Raw genomic sequence first — 19,485 nt, forward strand, 5'->3', positions numbered from 1 at the left:
CTATAAAAGCGGGGCAGGCGAGTAAGAAAATTCAGTTTGATTTGAGTTGTCAAGCAGTTGCGATTAAGACGATATCTAGCGAGCAATAGCAGTATTATTTTGAATAGTAGAGTTTCATTGAGTTATCAATCAGTTTGGTTATTAAGCCAGCGAGTAGCAAAGTATAAGTGTTATTGTGAAGTACTTTAATAAAGGCCATTTTTCTAAAGGCCATTTTTCCATTATTCAATATTGGAGTTATTTATTCAACAGTTTAGCGATACGAACTTAGCAGAAGATTGCAAATAAGAGGAATTGCAAGAAAATTCGTTACAATATATAAATTAATTAGCCGTACCTGACAGATGATGCTCTGGGTCACCCTGGTCCACATTTGGGTCGATATCTCGAAAACGCCTTCATATATACAACTAAAGGCCACTCACTTTTAAAACCCTCTTTAATGCCTTATACATTATAGAGTCACCCCTGGTCCACCTTTATGGCTATATCTCGAAAAGGCGTCGACCTATAGAACTAAGGCAGACTCCCTTTTAAAATACTAATTAACACCTTTCATTTGATACCGATATCGTACAAACACATTCTAGAGTCAACCCTGGTCCACCTTTATGGCGATATCTCGAAAAGTTGTCTACCTATAGAACTAACGCCCATTCCCTTTTAAAATACTCTTTAATACATTTCATTTGATACCCATGTCATACAAACACATTCCAGGGTTACCCTAGGTACATGGTTATTTTCCCTTATTTGACAAAGGATGAAGGAATATCGTTCTAAAAAACGTCACCCTTGGTCTACAATTTGGTCGATATTTCTCAAACGTATGTGTTATGGAATTAAAAACCAATTATAAACCATCTACGAAACCCTACGCAACCAACGCAGCTAAGATCTCAGCTGAGTATTCAATGTTCCGTTACACCCGAACTTAGCCTTCCTTACTTGTTTCTTGTGAGCTTATTCGCGAGTAATAGTGAAAAGTTTAATATGGCAATAAATTCGCAATTAACATGGAATACCATAAGGTCGATTGGTATTGGAAGATCAAATGAAAGTGTACCTATTTCCACTTATTAGGATGAATTGAACAATAATTTTGCTAGTTTTTCTGTATCCAGTCCCCCACGGCAGTGTTTGGCAAGCACTCCGAGTGTATTTCTGCAATCAAAAGTTCTCAGTGAAAACTCATCTGCCTTGCAGATGCCGTTCGGAGTCGGCATTATACAAGTAGGTCCCATCGCGCCAAACTGTAGAAAAAAAATAGGAGCACGACGCAAATTGGAGGAGAAGCTCGGCCTTTGATTCCTTCGGAGGTTATCGCGCCTTACATTTATTTATTTAGTCCCCGTGCATGTCTTAATAACTACTTTGATCGTGTATATGTTTATGTCAGTCCTCTAGATTTTGTACGTGTTGATGACTGTGATGTTGTGCAAGCCACACTCTTGGCAAAATCCAACGATTCTGGATTTGATGGAATCAGTGCAAAGTTTCTTAAAATTAGCGTAGCGCTGGAAAGCTACCTAGATTATTCCTGTACATAAGAAAAATAATGAGTACATACCCATTTCTATCCTACCATTCCTGTCAAAAGTAACTGAGCGTATCATGCATAAACAAATGATGTCATATGTGCTGGATTAGAAGCTTTCTACAGTCATGCAGTCCGGTTTCAGACCGAAGCGTTGGTACACTTCGGCACTGTTGGACGTAATCGAGAGAATTCGGATGGAAATTGATGGCAGTAATCTAGCCTTCCTAATACTGCTCGACCATTCCATAGCATTTGACTCGGTCGTCCACGACCTAGTATGTTGTAATCTTAAAAATTTGTTTAATATCTCTAGTAATGCCGTTGCTTTGATTGGGCCTTACCTTGCTGACAGATCTCAGGCTGTGTGCGCTGGTGGCAGAAAGTCTAATTTCGTGCCTGTAGTCAAGGGTGTTCCGCAAGGTTCTATCCTGGTGCCTCTGTTGTTCGTGTTGTATGTTAATGACTTACCTAATACTTTAAACAATGTAATGTTCATATTTATGCTGATGATGTCCAATTTTATGTATGTTGTTGCAAAAATCGTGTTGATATGTTTATTAACGAACTTAACTCCTACTTGAACCAAATAGGTACATGGGCAGCTGCCAATAGCTTGTCAATAAATCCTCACAAATCGAAATGTATTGTCATTCGCAGGAAGGCCTTCGATACACAAGCCGTAAACAAGTTAAGTTTGGGCGGAACAGTCATTGAATATGTTGACACACCGAAAAATCTTGGTCTAGTCTTTAACAATCCTCTGACGAGGAATAATCACATCTTTAGTTCAGTAGGTAAAGTGTATGGAATGCTTCGTACACTCTTACTAGCACAGTACTTCACTCCTTTCATTATTAGACTTATTCTTGTGAAAGCGTACCTAATACCTACGCTACTGTATGGATGTGAAATTTTTTCTAACTGTGACTATGTATGTAAAAACACACTTAATGTTGTTTATAACAACATTGCTAGATATGTATTTAGGCTTAAACGACTTGGCCATGTGTCTGCTTATGCTGAAAAGTTGCTAAACGTTTCTTTTTAAGCGCGGTTCGTCTTTGGAACTCTCTTCTAGCTAGATATAGGCAACTAACTAATACACTGCTTTTCAAGAATGAGCTGACCAGTTTTTACAATAATTACAATAATTGATAAATACTATGTATATTACGAGTATATATGAACATATATGTAAATATTAGAGCGGGTCAAATTGTATGGATGTATTTTTTTTTCATCAGGAGTATAGCAAAAAGGTAATCTACATATGATTTCTGAGGACACCATAGCTCGAAGTCCGATTTCGAGTCCCCCACTTTTGCAACATAGATATTTTGCCATATGAATGTAGGGTTTGGCCAAAAAATCCTCATAGCTTCTGATAGAATTATAGGAAAAATATCATATTGGGCTTACTTTAAAGGTATTTAACGTACATTTCAGAATCTGTATTAATTTCTGTAGTGTTTTTGAATTCTAGTAGAGATATCAGGCTTAAATTATGAGAAATTAGCTTAAAATGAACTTTTAATTACTATGTTATCATTTTTAACAAATTTCTTATGGAAAATTATTTTTTCTTTACTTCTGCTACTGTTTCCGCTTCTTGGTTTGGGATTGGGTATACCTCTGGCCATTTACTGAAATAATCCACAGCCACAAGTACGTATTTCTTTCCGCGGTTGCTAGTAGGAAATGGACCTGCGACATCCATGGCGATCATTTCAAATGGTGCACCTGAAATATACTGCTTCATCTGGCTATGACTTCGTGTTTTGGGCCCTTTCGCTCTGTTGCAAACCTCGCAGTTGGCAACCCACTCGGTGACCGACTGACGGCAACCAACCTAATAGAATATCTGCTTAATTTTCTCGAGCGTCTTCGTGATTCTAAGATGACCTCCACTTGGACCATTATGCAACTCGCTAAGCACGTCAGGAATCCTCCTTCTGGGAACAACTATCAGTTTCTTCTTGCATTGATGGTCATGACTCTCCCATACTCGATGCAAGCAAGCGGATATCAATTCTAAACTGTTCCGCTGTGCCCAATATGACTTCGCAATGGAACTCTCTGCTGACATCTCCTCTCTGTTTGGTCTTTCGTTTCGTTCGAGCCCTTGCATAACATGTGCCAGATCTATATCTTCTAGCTGACCCTTTCTTAGTTGTTCCTTGTCCCATTCATCCATACACGTTATAGTCATTAGCCGGACATCTATAATGTCTTATTTAGCCTCGACCTTTAAACAGTGCATGCATTCCCAACTACATGGTCTTCGTGACATTGCATCAGAATTTCCATGGGTATTACCTTTACGATGCTCAATGCTCAATAATTAAACAACATTGACCTCGCACAAGCGGCGAGCCAACATCAATGGAATGCCGAATATGAAACCCTTGTGTCTTACACCCTAATCAGTCAATCACCCCGATCAATGCACTTGCCGATTGTCAATGTTAGACTCTCACATAAATATGTACATAGAATCCATTTGCAGTGTTTACTTTGTTAATATGAATTAACCCAATATGCACATACAAACACTTTACATAATGCATACTAGTATCAATCTGCTGGCATTGCAACACAAATCTACACATATGAATATCAATAATACAAACTTACAAATAAGAATATCAATAGTACAAACTTACATAAGTGAATATCAATAATACAAATCTACATGAACACTTACACTACATACCTAAATACACAAATACTGACAATACCAATTTACACATTTTTAATTCATAAGTATTAGGTTAATTGCAAATGTATAGGTTAAGATATTTTGTATAAAAAGGGAAGAATTTTTGTTAATAAACAATTAATATTCTGACGCCCAAAGCGTAAATATCTCTTCATTCAAATAAGAATATTTCATGGCAAAATTGGCAAAACTGCTAAAGATCTTGCTGGAGGAAAAGAGCCTGAGAGTTTAAAAGTTAGTAAAATATTTAAAATAATCCTAAAAAGGATTATCAACAATAAAAATTCTAAAAGGATTATGGTTAAGACCAAGGTTTATTAACAATTAAAGACAAAAATGAGATGATTGGTCGTTTATTAAACACACAAATCTAATACTTTGGAAGCGCCAGAAGGATAAAACACTCATATACAAAAGCAAACCACAGGAATTATGTACATAAAAGGGTGGAATAAAACCGAGAAATTGGGCAGCAAAACAGGACATTATTGGTATACGATATCATATGGCAAATCAACAAGATAATGAGCAATACTCTGGCAATGGATATTAAGTATATTTAAATTAGTTATAATTTAGAATAACTTGAGCGCCCCTGCGACGCTTAACTATTGGCAAAAATTATATTTTTGCCTAGGATTTTTTTTTGTACAATAGGAATTGATAAAAATTAAAAAATTAATTGAGTAAATTGGAATGCCAGCTAAGTACTGGGAACACCCCATTGCATGGGAAGACTAAGTAATTATAGATAAGGGAAAGGTAGATTACGAAAAGTAGTTAAAATTGTTAAAACTATTTTGGAAAAAGATAGGAATGACTAGGGAACCTACAATAGAAGATGTTAAAAATCCCACAACCAGAGAGGAAGAAACAGCTAGAATGTTGCGAATGGTCTTCCCAAACGAAAACTAAAATTTGAAAAAAAAAAGTTTTATATAATATGATAAATTTTAAAATTAAAACGTATTAAGTCATAAATAAATAAAATTTTGAAGAAAAACAAATCTCTTAGTATATTCTTCAGAGAGGTAGAAAATTATTATAGAAAATTTCAACATGGGTTGGTAGACAAAAATCGCTCAAGGTATCATGATAGCGATAACCGAAAACGAGTTAGGAAAGGAAAACTCGGAATCAACAGAAAATAGAGTCTTAAAATATGAACCACCAACAGAGGTAGATACGAAAAATGTTCAAAAAATACCAGATATATGGCTAGCAATTTTAATCTGCTTTATCGTCCTATTGACCATTGCAATAGCTGCGATACTTAAGCAATACATGAAAATTAAATATAGGCAACCAAAACCAGTTCAAGAACATATCTAATCGAAACGTAAAGAAACCGTACCCCTTCCCCTTCATCAGAAGAAAATAAACCACAGTATATACCCCCCATAAACGTCACAATGGCACAAACAGTAGTAGAATTTATCAAAACTGCCTCATCAGTGTTGCCAGAATTTGATGGCAAGCCTGAAAATCTACATAGTTTCCTAGATGCTCTTGATATTTTAGACCAAATCAAAGATACTCATGAATCTTTAGCGATAACCATGGTAAAAACCAAACTAAAAGGCACTGCGAGAAATTTCATTAGCAACGAGACTACTATTGCACAAATTAAGTTAAAATTGAAAACAGCAATAAAAGGCGAATCAGTTGAAGTTTTGACAGCAAAACTACTAAATATCCACCAGCGCAGCAAAACTGCAAATCAGTACACAGCGGAAATAGAAAAAATAACTAGGTCCCTGGAGGGAGCATATATCTCGGATGGCTTAAATACAGACTTGGCAACCAGATATGCAACCCAAGCAGCAGTCAAAGCGATGTGTAAGAACTGCTCAAACGAGAAAGTAAAAATGATTATGCAAGCAGGAACGTTCACAACAATGAACGATGCGATTTCAAAATTTACAAATAGCTGTACCGAAATAACGGGTAGCTCAAATACAATCTTAAATATACGCCAACAAAATCAATTCCGGAGTAATTTCCGTGGGGGTTACTGAAGTAACAACTATGGGAATTACCGAGGTAGGAGATTTAGACCACAGCCAAGATATAACAATAACTGTAGAGCATATACTAACAATAATAATAATCCTCAAGAAAGATTGCAAAAGCAAATTAGGTCCTATAACCAAACACGCAATCAGACGCGCAATGTACGTAGCTGTAATCAGCAGGAAAACCAGGAAACTCCACTTCAAAATCAGTAAATAAAAAAATATGTGTATTAAATCTACACTTAAATAGTTATATATCTACAAAAACCTCTTTAAATAACTCAATTTCAACTTTTTTAGTAGACACTGGAGCAGATATCTCCATAATTAATAAGAACCAAATAATTAAGCATGAAAAAATAAATACAAAACAAATAACAGACTTAAGGGGCATTGGTCAAGGTATAACCAGTACATTAGGCACAATCAAAACTGATTCAAAAGGAGACGGCCTTCTAATTTATCATAAATTTCACGTCGTAGAAGACGACTTTCCAATACCGTGCGACGGAATAATATGTTTGGATTTTATAAAGAAATATAATTGTATTCTAGATTATGACAAAACATAGGATAAACTAATCTTAAGACCATATGATTTTCCCCAAACCATCACAATGTATCTAACAAATTACCTAACTGCTAACACAATTACAATCCCTGCTAGATCTGAAGTCATTAGACAGGTAACAGTAAACACTGATAATAAATCAATCTTCATTCCCCACCAACAACTGGCTGAAGGCATTTTTATAGCAAACACAATCACAAATAAGGATCAAATTTTAGTCAGAATTATTAACACCACACATAAAAATACAACCATTCAAAATTACAAAATACATACTGAAAATTTAAATGACTATAATTTAATTAAAACAAAAACACACAATAAACAGAGTGATGACACAGAAAAATTAAAAAGATTAACCAAAAATTTCCCAAAATTTGTCAATACACAATTAGCTTCACTATGCACAGAATTCATAGATATATTTGCACTAGAAACATAACCTATTTCCACTAATAATTTTTATAGACAAAAACTACACATGAAAGATACCACCAGTATACATAAAAAAATATAGATTACCCGAGACACAAAAGGAAGAAATAAGTAAACAAGTTAATAAATTGATTGAAGATGAAATTATAGAACCCTCAATATCGGAATACAACAGTCCAATTTTACTAGTTCCTAAAAAATTACTACCAGGTAATACAGAAAAGAGACGGAGACTGGTAGTTGACTACAGAAAAGTAAACAAAAAACTAGCAGCGGACAAATTCCCACTCCCAAGAATAGATGATATTTTAGACCAACTTGGAAGAGCAAAATATTTTTCATGCCTAGAACTTATGTCAGGTTTTCATCAAATAGAATTACACCCAAACTCTAGAGATATAACCTCATTTACAGCAGAAAATGGTACATATAGATTCAAAAGGCTACCCTGTGGATTAAAAGTAGCACCAAATTCATTCCAAAGAATGATGACATTAGCCTTTGCGGGCCTCAAACCATCCCAAGCATTTCTCTATATGGATGACTAAGTTGTATTAGGGTGTTCAGAAAAGCACATGCTAAAAAATTTAAAAGATGTTTTCTCGACTTGTAGGAAATACAAATTAAAATTACATCCAGATAAATGCCTATTTTTCAGTGAAGAAGTAACTTATTTAGGACATAAATGCACAAGCAAAGGAATACTACCAGACCCAAGCAAATTTGAAACAGTTCAAAATTACCCAACACCAAAAACAGCAGATGAAGCTAAAGGTTCGTATCGTTCTGCAATTATTACAGAAGATTTGTACCGAATTTCGCAAAGTACTCAAGAAAATTAACTAGGCTTTGCAAAAAGAATGTTTCCTTCGACTGGACAGAAGAATGTCAAAAAGCTTTTGGCTACCTAAAGGAAGCATTAATCAGCCCACAACTTTTGCAATACCCCGACTTCAATAAAGAATTATTCATAATAACAGACGCTAGTGGGTATGCTTGCGGAGCAGTCCTTAGCCAAGAACACTATGGCAAACAGTTACCAATTGCTTACGCTTCTAGATCATTCACAAAAGGTGAAACAAATAAAGCTGATATAGAAAAAGAATTAGCAGCAATCCATTGGGCCATAACTTTTTTCAGACCATATGTTTATGGCAGAAAATTCTTAATTAAAACTGACCATCGCCCCTTAACATATCTTTTCTTGATGAAGAATCCTTCATCTAAATTAACAAGAATAAGACTTGAGTTAGAAGTGGAGTGCATTGCTGGAAAAGAAAATCATGTAGCGGACGCATTGTCTCGCATGAACATTACAAATCTAAAAGAAATGTCAGTGGAGGCATGCAAACTAATGCAAGTTTCAACAAGAGCAGCAGCTAAAAATTTAAAAAATAACATTAAAAGTAAAGAAAGTCACACAGAGAACCCCAAAATATATGAAGCGCTGAATAAATTTGAAGTAAAAAGACTAGTCGAGCTCGTTTTCAATCCTTCGAAATTCTATTTCAAAAAAGGAAAGAAAATGTGTAGCCATTTTGATTCAAGCAACCTAATTGTTGAGGATAAGATTGACTTAGGACAATTCTTTACCAGGCTCGAAAGAGAAGCCGGCAATTTAGGCCTTGTACAAATACAGTTGTCCTTAGAGGACAAATTGTTTAAAAGAAATTATACTACAGTAAGACAATTTATTGAAATAGTAAACAAGGTTCTCAAAAAACTAACAATTGCATTAACCCCAGATGTTATATATGTGACTAATCCCGGGAAAATAAAGGAAGTTCTGCAAAAATATCATGACGATCCTATTAGTGGTGGCCACCCAGGAATAAATAGCATGACAAATAAAATGAAGCAGAAATAGAGCTGGCTAAACATGAAAAATGACGTAAGAAAATACGTAAAGAACTGCATCCACTGTCAGAAAAACAAAATAAATAAGCATATAAAAGAACCAATGACAATAACGGAGACACCTCGGAAGGCTTTCGATATAGTACAGATCGATACGGTCGGACCATTACCGAAATCGATAAATGGAAACGAATACGCAGTTACCATCATATGCGATCTTACCAAATATTTAGTAGCAATTCCAGTCCAGAGCAAACACGCAATAACAGTTGCTAAAGCTGTATTTTAGCACTTCATTCTGATCTATGGGTGCATGAAAACAATCTTAACAGACATGGGAACCGAATACAAAAATTGCTTATTCGAAGAACTTTGCAAACTGCTAAAAATTGAGCATAAAACCTCAACACCCTACCATCACCAAACATTAGGCACTCTAGAACGTAGTCATAGGACATTCAACGAATAAGTACGTTCATACATATCCAGTGATAAAGATGATTGGGACGAATACCTCAGGTATTTCACATACTGCTACAATACGACCCCATTGACCATACACGGATATTGCCCTTACGAGCAAATATTTGGAAAAATCCACCTACATACGAATTCCTAATTGAGAATAAAATAAGCCCAGTGTATAACCACGAAGCATATGACAAAGAAATAAAATATAGACTTCAAATAGCACAACAAAGAGCTAGAAAATTAGTAGAAGAAGTCAAAGAAAAACAAAAACTTAATTATGATAAAAATAGCACCAGTAAAGAAATAAAAATAGGTGATCTAGTATTAGTTAGAGAAGAAGCTAGCCACAAGCTAGACAGTAGATATTAACGAAGGTATAAGGTAAAGAAAATTGACAAAAATAACAATTTTACTTTAATACCACATAGAGAAGAAACTACTAATAGGAAAAATAAAGATAAGGAGTTAATAATTCAAAGACTTAACCCATTTAAAACATCTTTTAATAAATTAAAACATTAAATAGTGAAAAAAGCACTCCAATTTACTCTCTTATTTAATAAAAATTTTTAGAAAAAGCTGATTTTGGATGGGTCGACACATTTAAAATCCAGCACTGTAAAATAAATGAAAAATGTAAAATAAAATAAATAAATGATAAGTGTAAAATAAGTAAAATAAATGAAAATTTTAAAATAAGTAAAATAATCGGATTTTGAAAAAAAAATTTTACAAAACATTGTAGAAATAATAAAAGTACGAAGGTCAGCAGATTAGATACAAAGTGCACAAACTCTGTCACTATTATATCAAGTTACAGTAACATCATTAAAAAATTCAAACAAAGAGTCTTATACAATTGCTCACTCAATTATATAATCATCTTTTCCTAAGGCGGATGGTATAGCATTATGCGTCATGCCCACTAAGCAATACATTTGCGGCATTACGTATCATGAACTTCTATGCCAATACATTTCTTCTGAACCGAAGACACAATAATAACATAATCATATTACAATATTGGGCGACATATATTACATTGATCTCGCACAAGCGGCGAGCCAACATCAATGAAATGCCGAATATGAAACCCTTGTCTGTTCACGCCCTAATCAGTCAATCACCCCGATCAATGCACTTGCCGATTGTCAATGTTAGACCCTCACATAAATATGTATATACAATCCATTTGCAGCGTTTACTTTGTTAATATGAATTAACCAAATATGCACATACAAACATTTTACATAATGCATACAAGTATCAATCTGCTGGCATTGCAATACAAATCTACATATACGAATATCAACAATACAAACTTACAAATAAGAATATCAATAGTACAAACTTACATAAGTAAATATCAATATTACATTTACACTACATACCTAAATACACAAATACTGACAATACAAATTTACACATTTTTAATTCATAAGTATTAGGTTAATTGCAAATGTATAGGTTAAGATATTTTTTATAAAAAGGGAAGAATTTTTGTTAATAAACAATTAATATTCTGACGCCCAAAGCGTAAATATCTGTTCATTCAAATAAGAATATTTCAGTATCTAGAACAAATGTTGCTCCTGGAATCGGGTATGCCAAAATTGGGGCAGTGCACAAACGCTCCTTCAATGTTTGGAAAGCCACTTCTTGCTCCTTCTTCCACTCAAAAGATATATTTTTCTTGTAGCCTCATGGAGGCTATGGGCTATCTGCGGTAATATGTGCATAGCCCAAGGAAATTTCTTAATTCATGCAAGTTCTGTGGTCTTGGCCAATCCTTTACTGCCTCTATCTTTTCATTCGCTGTACGGATACCTTCTGTCGTTACCTTGCAACCAAAATAATTGGTCCATTAGTCTCTCAAAAGTAGCTGGTACATTACAAAGTCCAAAAGGCATCACTGTAAATTACCAAAGATCATCTCCGACGTTGAAGGCTGTTTTTTCTTTGTGTTCCTCCTTCACTTCCACTTGCCAGTAGCCACTTTTCAAGTCCAGCGTGGAAAACCATTTCGTACCAGATAGCGAGTCCAGAGTGTCGTCAATTCTTGGCAATGGGTAGCTATCCTTTTTCGTTACGTTATTCAACTTCCGGTAGTCCACGCAAAACCTCATTTCACCATCCTTCTTCACAAGTACCACCGGTGAGCTCCATGGACTAGCTGATGGTTCGATTATGCCGCTGTCGCTCATTTCTCGTACGATTTGACTTACAACTTCCCGCTTCGCCAGTGGAACACTACGAGGAGCTTGACGTATCGGCCTCCCGCCTCCAGTGTCAATTTGGTGTTTCACAACATTGGTGCGGATTGGTTTGGAACCATCCTGTTCAAATAAGTTTGCGTACTTTAGGAGCAGTTGCTTTGCCTTACTCTGATAATCTTGATCTAGCCACTCCGACCATGCCGTGATGTCATTCGAAAGATCAGTATTGCTAGTTGAAACGTGTTCCTGGAGCTGTTCACAGTTAATAACTATTTCAGCCTCTTGGCATCTTCCCAATATAGCTCCTTTTTCAGTTTGAGTGGTGACTTGAACTCACTGAGTACTCTTACCGGAATACGTCCATCTTGTTTTGTCATTGCCAGGGTTTTTCTTACAAGCATGTTCGGTGTTAATTTGTTTCCTGCTTCGACAACCCACAATTTGTTTGTCCCACAATCTCCATCAACCTTTGTCCAGATGACTGCTTCGGATTTTGGTGGTATTTGCTGACTCTCTTCCACCAGCACTCGTTTACTGCTGTGGCCTCTCTCGTAGCCGAAATTAAGTGGCACATCCATGTTCTTATATCGCATCGTCTTGCTTTGCATATCGATCTTGATGCCTTGGTCGATTAAGAAGTCCACTCCAATTATGATTTCATCAACAATCTCTGCCACTATAAAATTGTGTAGTACCGTGACGTTCCCAATTGCTACTTCACATGCTACTACTCAAATTATCTGGGGGTCCTCTCCCATGGCTGTACGTAATCTTGCTCCAAGCAATGGTCTTATCTTCTTGTTGACTAAATCTGATGATGGAATGGGATGCACCCGTATCTACAGTCAGTAAACGTTCCTTTCCATCCGCATTTCCTCCGAGAATAAGATTGCTTGACCTTCTTCCAATTTGCGAGATAGAGACTATGGGCATTCAATTGAGGGAGCCAGCTGTCGCCCCTTGCGGCTGGCTCGCTTTAGTTTAACGATTGAGTGGATTTGGAAATTTGCTCTCCTCTTTCAGCTCTGCGTTTACGGCCACCCACATTGTTGGAACTGTTAGGATTGGTACTGCAATAACGTGCAATGTGCCCTGGCCTTCCACATTTAAAGAATTTGACGGCACCATCGTTTTTCTGCTGCGTTCCTTGTAATGCTTCCAAAATTGTGTCTACCCAGTCTGGCCTTTCCACTTCCACGCGATGAGCTTTGTATGCAGGCTTACTCAAAAGCGACGCTCTTTCTTGAGGATACCATTTCTGCGAATGTGGGTTTTGGGTTTGCATATGTCGCTCGCTTCGTTTCTACGTCCCATATGCCATTTATAAAACTTTGGACTTTTACCCTCTCGGTGTACTCCACGGGTGCATCCTCATTTGCAGGATGAGCCAATCTTTTAATGTCCGAAGTAAACTCCTACAAAGTCTCGTTAGAGTTTTGGCAGCGGTTTTGCAATTCTATTTGGTAGATTTGTTTCCTGTGTTCGCTTCCGTAACGTCGTTCTACAGCGGCCATCAATGCTTCATAGTTGTTCCGCTCTCCTTCGGAGGTCGTCTGTAGGATTTCGGCTACTGGCCCCTTCCATGCTACGAATAGAGCTGCAAGTTTGTCTTCAGCATTCCAGTTGTTCACTGCTGCGGTCTTCTCAAATTTCTGCCGACATTTCAGATATACGTGCCCCTTGCGCTTCAAATTGAGATACCATATATGTCTTTTGGTCTTCCAGTTGAGATGACACTTGCGACGTCATTTCTGAAATACGTGCCACCTGTGATTCTAGTTGGGATGCTATATATGTCTTCTGTTCTTCCAGTTGAGTTTCCATCTTGGATGCCATATATATCTTCTGTTCTTCCAGTTGAGTTTCCATCTTGGATGTTATGCGTATCTCCTGTGATTCCAGTTGAGTTTCCATCTTGGATGTTATCTGTGTCGACATTTGTGAAATACATGTTTCTTGTGCTTCAATCTTCGATTTTACTGTCGACGTTTGTGCAGAAATAGCAGCCAATATCACGTTCAAGTCTGTGCTGGTAACTGCCTGCGATGTTTCGTTTTTCTCTTCAATTTTTGTTGTTGTCTCGGCCCCATCAGGATTAAAGACACTATCGTCCACACTAATTCCTTCCGACTCCATAGCGTCTCGTAGTCGTGCTTGAAGTTCGATCTTATTCCGGTTGTATTCAATACACGGACTTCCAACTCATTTTTCAGTTGCTGAATCCTTAATTCACTTAATTTCGCATTGTCTTTGTTGTGCTCTGCAACTCTGGAATTTATTCAACAATTCCTCTTCAGACACCAATTGTAACGATCTTAGTGCAATTCCGGTTATTTGCAACCTTCTGCTAACGTTCGTATCGCTTAACTGTTGAATAAATAACTCCAATATTCGATAGTGCAAAATGGTCTTTATTAGACTACTTTCAAAATAACACTCCCATTACTCGTCAGATAGCGTCTTAAATCAAACTGAATTTCGTGCCTCGACTATTGCTGCTTTTATAATGTGTGGTTTCCTCGTTAACATATTTCTTAGCGCTTCTATTTCCAGAACTTACTAGTTAGTTATCAGCTATAAAATTACTCAGCTGTAACTACGGATACATGATTTTATAGCTTCTCTCATACCCCATGTGCATATATTTGTGAGTAATTCTTGCACAATTATTGCATACTTTCGGGAGTATCTCAGATATATGCATGTGGTTGTGCGTTGCTTCTCCGCTGCGTGTACGTACATATTTGTTGACTTTGATGATGGATTTATTGATGTGCATACAAGTCACTGCTTAGCATCGGCTTAGAGATAATAGTATCCCTTAGTGTTGCTAATTTTCGTCACAATATTATATTTTTTGTAAACTCTGAGTCTAGTTGGATCAAGTATTTTTTCTCGATAGTATAAAATTTTTTCGATTGCTCTATCACGTATGGCTTTTCCATCATCAAATAACATTTTTAATAAAATGTTTTCTGAATGAGCGTAATATGAATTATTTTGGATTACACCATCTAAAATATTAAGTAAATTACGTGGTAGGTATCGTGCCAAATGAATAAACTTTGATAAAAGTACACTGCTGTATACAACAGAATTATAGCATTTTACCTTGAAATACATCGGCACATAAATTCTAATAATATTGTGACGAATATTAGCATCACTAAGCTGCTACTAAATAAATGCACAACAACAATAAAGCAGCCACACTTATGTACAAGGCAACGAAGAGATACCTCACACACACAGATGCAGTCATCAGCCGTAGTAGTACTCACACATACACACGCATATGGCGGAGAGGCGTGGACTACAGATATACATGTATATAGCTAGTAACTAACAAAGCATGACATGCAACTGTTCTTGAAACGACTAGATCTTAGGAGAAGTATACGGACAAGGCAACAGAGAGTATAAAATAATTTAAAAAAATTTTTAAGTTAAACGGTTTAATTAAAACAATACTTACGTGAAGTAATAATAACACTAAAAGGTAGAAAATAACTAGATAGGTCCTAGGTACTAGTCATTACACTCCTCATCAATTTGGGCGTTTATCCGACAATTAAATAAAAGCGTTGGACGCGTTAAGTTGGTCTTATATATGACTATCCATAGAAGTTTTTCGCGTCCAACGCTTTTATTTAATTGTCTGATCAACGCCCTATATTTAAAAGGAGTGTGATGACTAGTACCTAGGACCTACCTAATTATTTTCTACCTTTTAGTATTATTATTACTTCATGCAAGTATTGTTTTCAATAAAACCGTTTAACTTAAAACATTTTTTTTAATTATTTTATTTTCAAGTTTTTAGTCTTTATTTAATTTCCTATTATTTGCCGTTCTATTTAGTTCATTTAGTGACTCGTTATTACAAGGACTCTTTCCTGACAATTTGTCCTGAATATATAATCCTTCCAAAGACTTTACTCGACTCTGCGCCACGTATGCTTGTCCCTCCTCGAACTCCAAAATATTTTGATGACACTTCTACCGGGCTGTATGTAATATTTGTTCCAAATATGAGCCAAATCGGACATCTTAGGTCGCTTTCTATTCATGTATGTATTATGTATTCCAAATATGGACCAAATCGGACCACAAATACGTTTTTTTGAATATCTCGATCTTTACGCCATATAGTCGCAATTTTTTATCATAGGTCGCTTTCTATTCTTGTATGTATTATGTGTTCCAAATATGAGCCAAATCGGACCACAAATACGATTTTTGTGGATATCTCATTCCTTGCGCCACCTAGCGGCGATTTTTTTCATAGGTCGCTTTCTATTCTTGTATGCATTATGTGTTACAAATATGAGCCAAATCGGACCACAAATACGATATTTTTTAATTTTTTCGAGCCTTTCGCCACCTAGCGTCGATTTTTTTCATAGGTCGCTTTCTATTCTTGTATGTATTATGTGTTCCAAATATGAGCCAAATCGGACCACAAGTACGATTTTTGTGAATATCTCGGTCCTTGCGCCACCAGGCGGGGATTTTTTTCATAGGTCGCTTTCTATTCTTGTATGTATTATGTGTTTCAAATATGAGCCAAATCAGACCACAAACACGATTTTTGTGAATATCTCGATCCTTGCGCCACCTAGCGACGATTGTTTTCCATATGTCGCTTTCTATTCTTGTATGTATTATGTGTTCCAAAAGTGATCCAAATCGGACCACAAATAAGATTTTTGTCAATATCTAGATCCTTGCGCCACCTAGCGGCGATTTTTTTCATAGGTTGCTTTCTATTCTCGTATGTATTATGTGTTTCAAATATAAGCCAAATCGGACCACAAATACGATTTTTGTGAATATATCTATTCTTGTGCCACCAAGCGGCGATTTGTTATATTATAACATTGTCATCGGGTTCTGAACTAGACTCCAAGTTTCAAGCCTGTAGTTTATCGGGAAGTTACATAAATTTCAATTAAAAAATTCGTGCCAGTAAACTCAACCTAAATAAAAACGTTTAATTAATAAAAGCAGCGCAAGATGTGGAATGACGAATCAGTTTGATTTAAACCCGCTATCAGTTGCGAAGTGAAGTATAATTATGAAGTATAATTGTACTACTCCCAAAGTAGTCTAATAAAGACCATATTGCAATACAGAATATTGGAGTGATTTATTCAACAATTTAGCGATTCGAAAGTTAGCAGAAGTTTTCACATAAGCGGAATTTCCCTAAATTCGTTACCATATAAACTGCTGGAGTTTTCTAATTTTCCGATGGTGTATTAGTTGTTGTATATAGACGTAATACCCTGCTTGCTTTGGTTAGCCATCGAGAATGTACAACTGGTCCTGGTTTTATGTTAGCTAAATAAACTGAAACAGCATCATTTGAAATTGCTTTGGCCATTTGATATAAATATTTAATATCTGTAGGTAATTCTCGTTTTTGTTGATCACTGATCATACAAGGCATATTTTCCAATGCTATTGGTTCAAAATCACTTACAACCTGAAAAATTAATTTTTAGATCAATTAAAATTAGTATATTTTTCCTATTTTAATTTGATTGAAAAAATATTATAAAATAATTTTAACAAATGCATACCTGACATTTTTCACATTCTTGAATGGCTTTGTATATTTTTCCACTTGCTGTTCTTGGTCCACTCGTGACTGTTTTATCTAATGCTCTGAATAAGTGACCAAATGGTAATTCATTGAAATGAAGCAAACATATAAACCGGTGCAGTGGTCTATTCTGTGTTCTGTGGCAGATAGTGGATCCGCGTTAGGGTTCTAGTGTCCCCGCTATGGGTAAGCGAGTGATTTATGGAATGATTTTCTGAATTTAAATATAAAGGGTCCATGGTTAACTTTTTCCGACGAGGCCGGGGGTAGTTATTATAATAGATCACTGGCTCGGTAGAGCTACGGGATAGAGGGACATTTCGTGTCTTTATGTCCTGCGCTCCCTTTCCCTATTACCACTTCCAACCATCACCAAGACGGAAGCTGTTTATTGCTGACACGGCCACTTTTAAAAAAAAATTTTTTTTTTTAGTCAAATTTAAACAAAAAATTTAATATCTTTACAGTATATAAGTAAATTATGTCCACACTCAACTCCAGTAATAATATGGTGCAACAAAATTCAAAAATAAAAGAAAATTTCAAAATAGTCGTGGTTCCGCCCTTTTTCATTTAATTTGTCTAGAATACTTTTAATGCCATAAGTCGAATAAAAATTTACACATCCTTGTGAAATTTGGTAAGGGCATAGCTTCTATGACGATAACTGTTTTCTGTGAAAATGGGTGAAATGGGTTAAAGCCACGCCCAGGTTTTATACACAGTCGACCGTCTGTCCTTCTGCTCGGCCGTTAACACGATAACTTGAGCAAAAATCGATATATATTTACTAAGCTTAGTTCGTGTACTTATCTGAACTCACTTTATCTTGGTATTAAAAATGGGCGAAATCCGACTATGACCACGCCCACTTTTTCGATATCGAAAATTTCGAGAAATGAAAAAAATGCCATAATTCTATACCAAATACGAAAAAAGGGATGAAACATGGTGACTGGATTCGTTTTTTTTTTTTGAACCAACTTTAGAAAAAATTTTTAAAATAGGTGTGACACCTACCATATTAAGTAGAAGAAAATGAAAAGGTTTTACAGGGCGAAATCAAAAGCTGTTGGGATCATGGCAGGAATACTGTTCGTGGTATTACATATATAAATAAATTAGCGGTACCCGACAGATGATGTTCTGGGTCACCCTGGTCCACATTTTGGTCGACATCTCGAAAACGCCTTCACATATACAACTAGAGGACACTCCCTTTTAAATCCCTTTTTAGTACCTTATACATTATAGAATCACCCCCTGGGTGCCGGAAGGTTTTTGAGGGCCCGGCAAGGCAAAGCAGTATTGACAGTACTCTAACTAGGATTTCATAGATGCATACATATTTTGTTGCTGTAAAAAATTGTTTTAAAATTGAAAATCACTAAACTAATATCAAATACTATGGGGCATAGTCATAGTCGAAATAGAATGTGATTTTTTAGATAAACGTTTATGGTACAATTTTATAAGCGCTATCTGTCAAAAATGCTTCAGCTAACTTAAAATCACATTTTATTTCGATTATAACTATGCCCCTATCGGTTTGGTCGTATTGCTTTTTCATTTTTGTAAAAGCCAGCGACATCTGTAAATACAGGCTGATAATAAACTAGAGCGTTAATTTGAAAAAATTAGTTCACTTGACTTGTTTTTCGAAGCGCAAATTTGTGCAAACATATGATTATGCCGTGGATAAGCTTACATAGGTCAATTTCACGTTAATTGTTGCAAGCTTCTTATTTCTTTTGTCAGTGGTACAATTATTGGTCAATTTTTTAATGTGCAGAAGTCATCCCATTTTTCGGTATTATTATTTGTATAATATCTTTAGCGCAAGCCCTCAGAGATGGGAAATTCTCAAGGAAAAAACTAATTGCTCCTTGCACAGCATGTCGCAAACACAATGGTCTACTCGTGTGGATAGTGTGAAACCTTTCGCAACTCACATTCCCCAAATACTGAATGCTATTGATTAAATCAAGCTTTTGAATCTGAGTTCAGAAACAGTAACGGATTTGAAAGGTATTGAAGCATATATGGGGAAATT

The sequence above is a fragment of the Eurosta solidaginis genome, chromosome X (genome assembly GCF_040869045.1).
Source record: "Eurosta solidaginis isolate ZX-2024a chromosome X, ASM4086904v1, whole genome shotgun sequence".
NCBI lineage: Eukaryota > Metazoa > Arthropoda > Insecta > Diptera > Tephritidae > Eurosta > Eurosta solidaginis.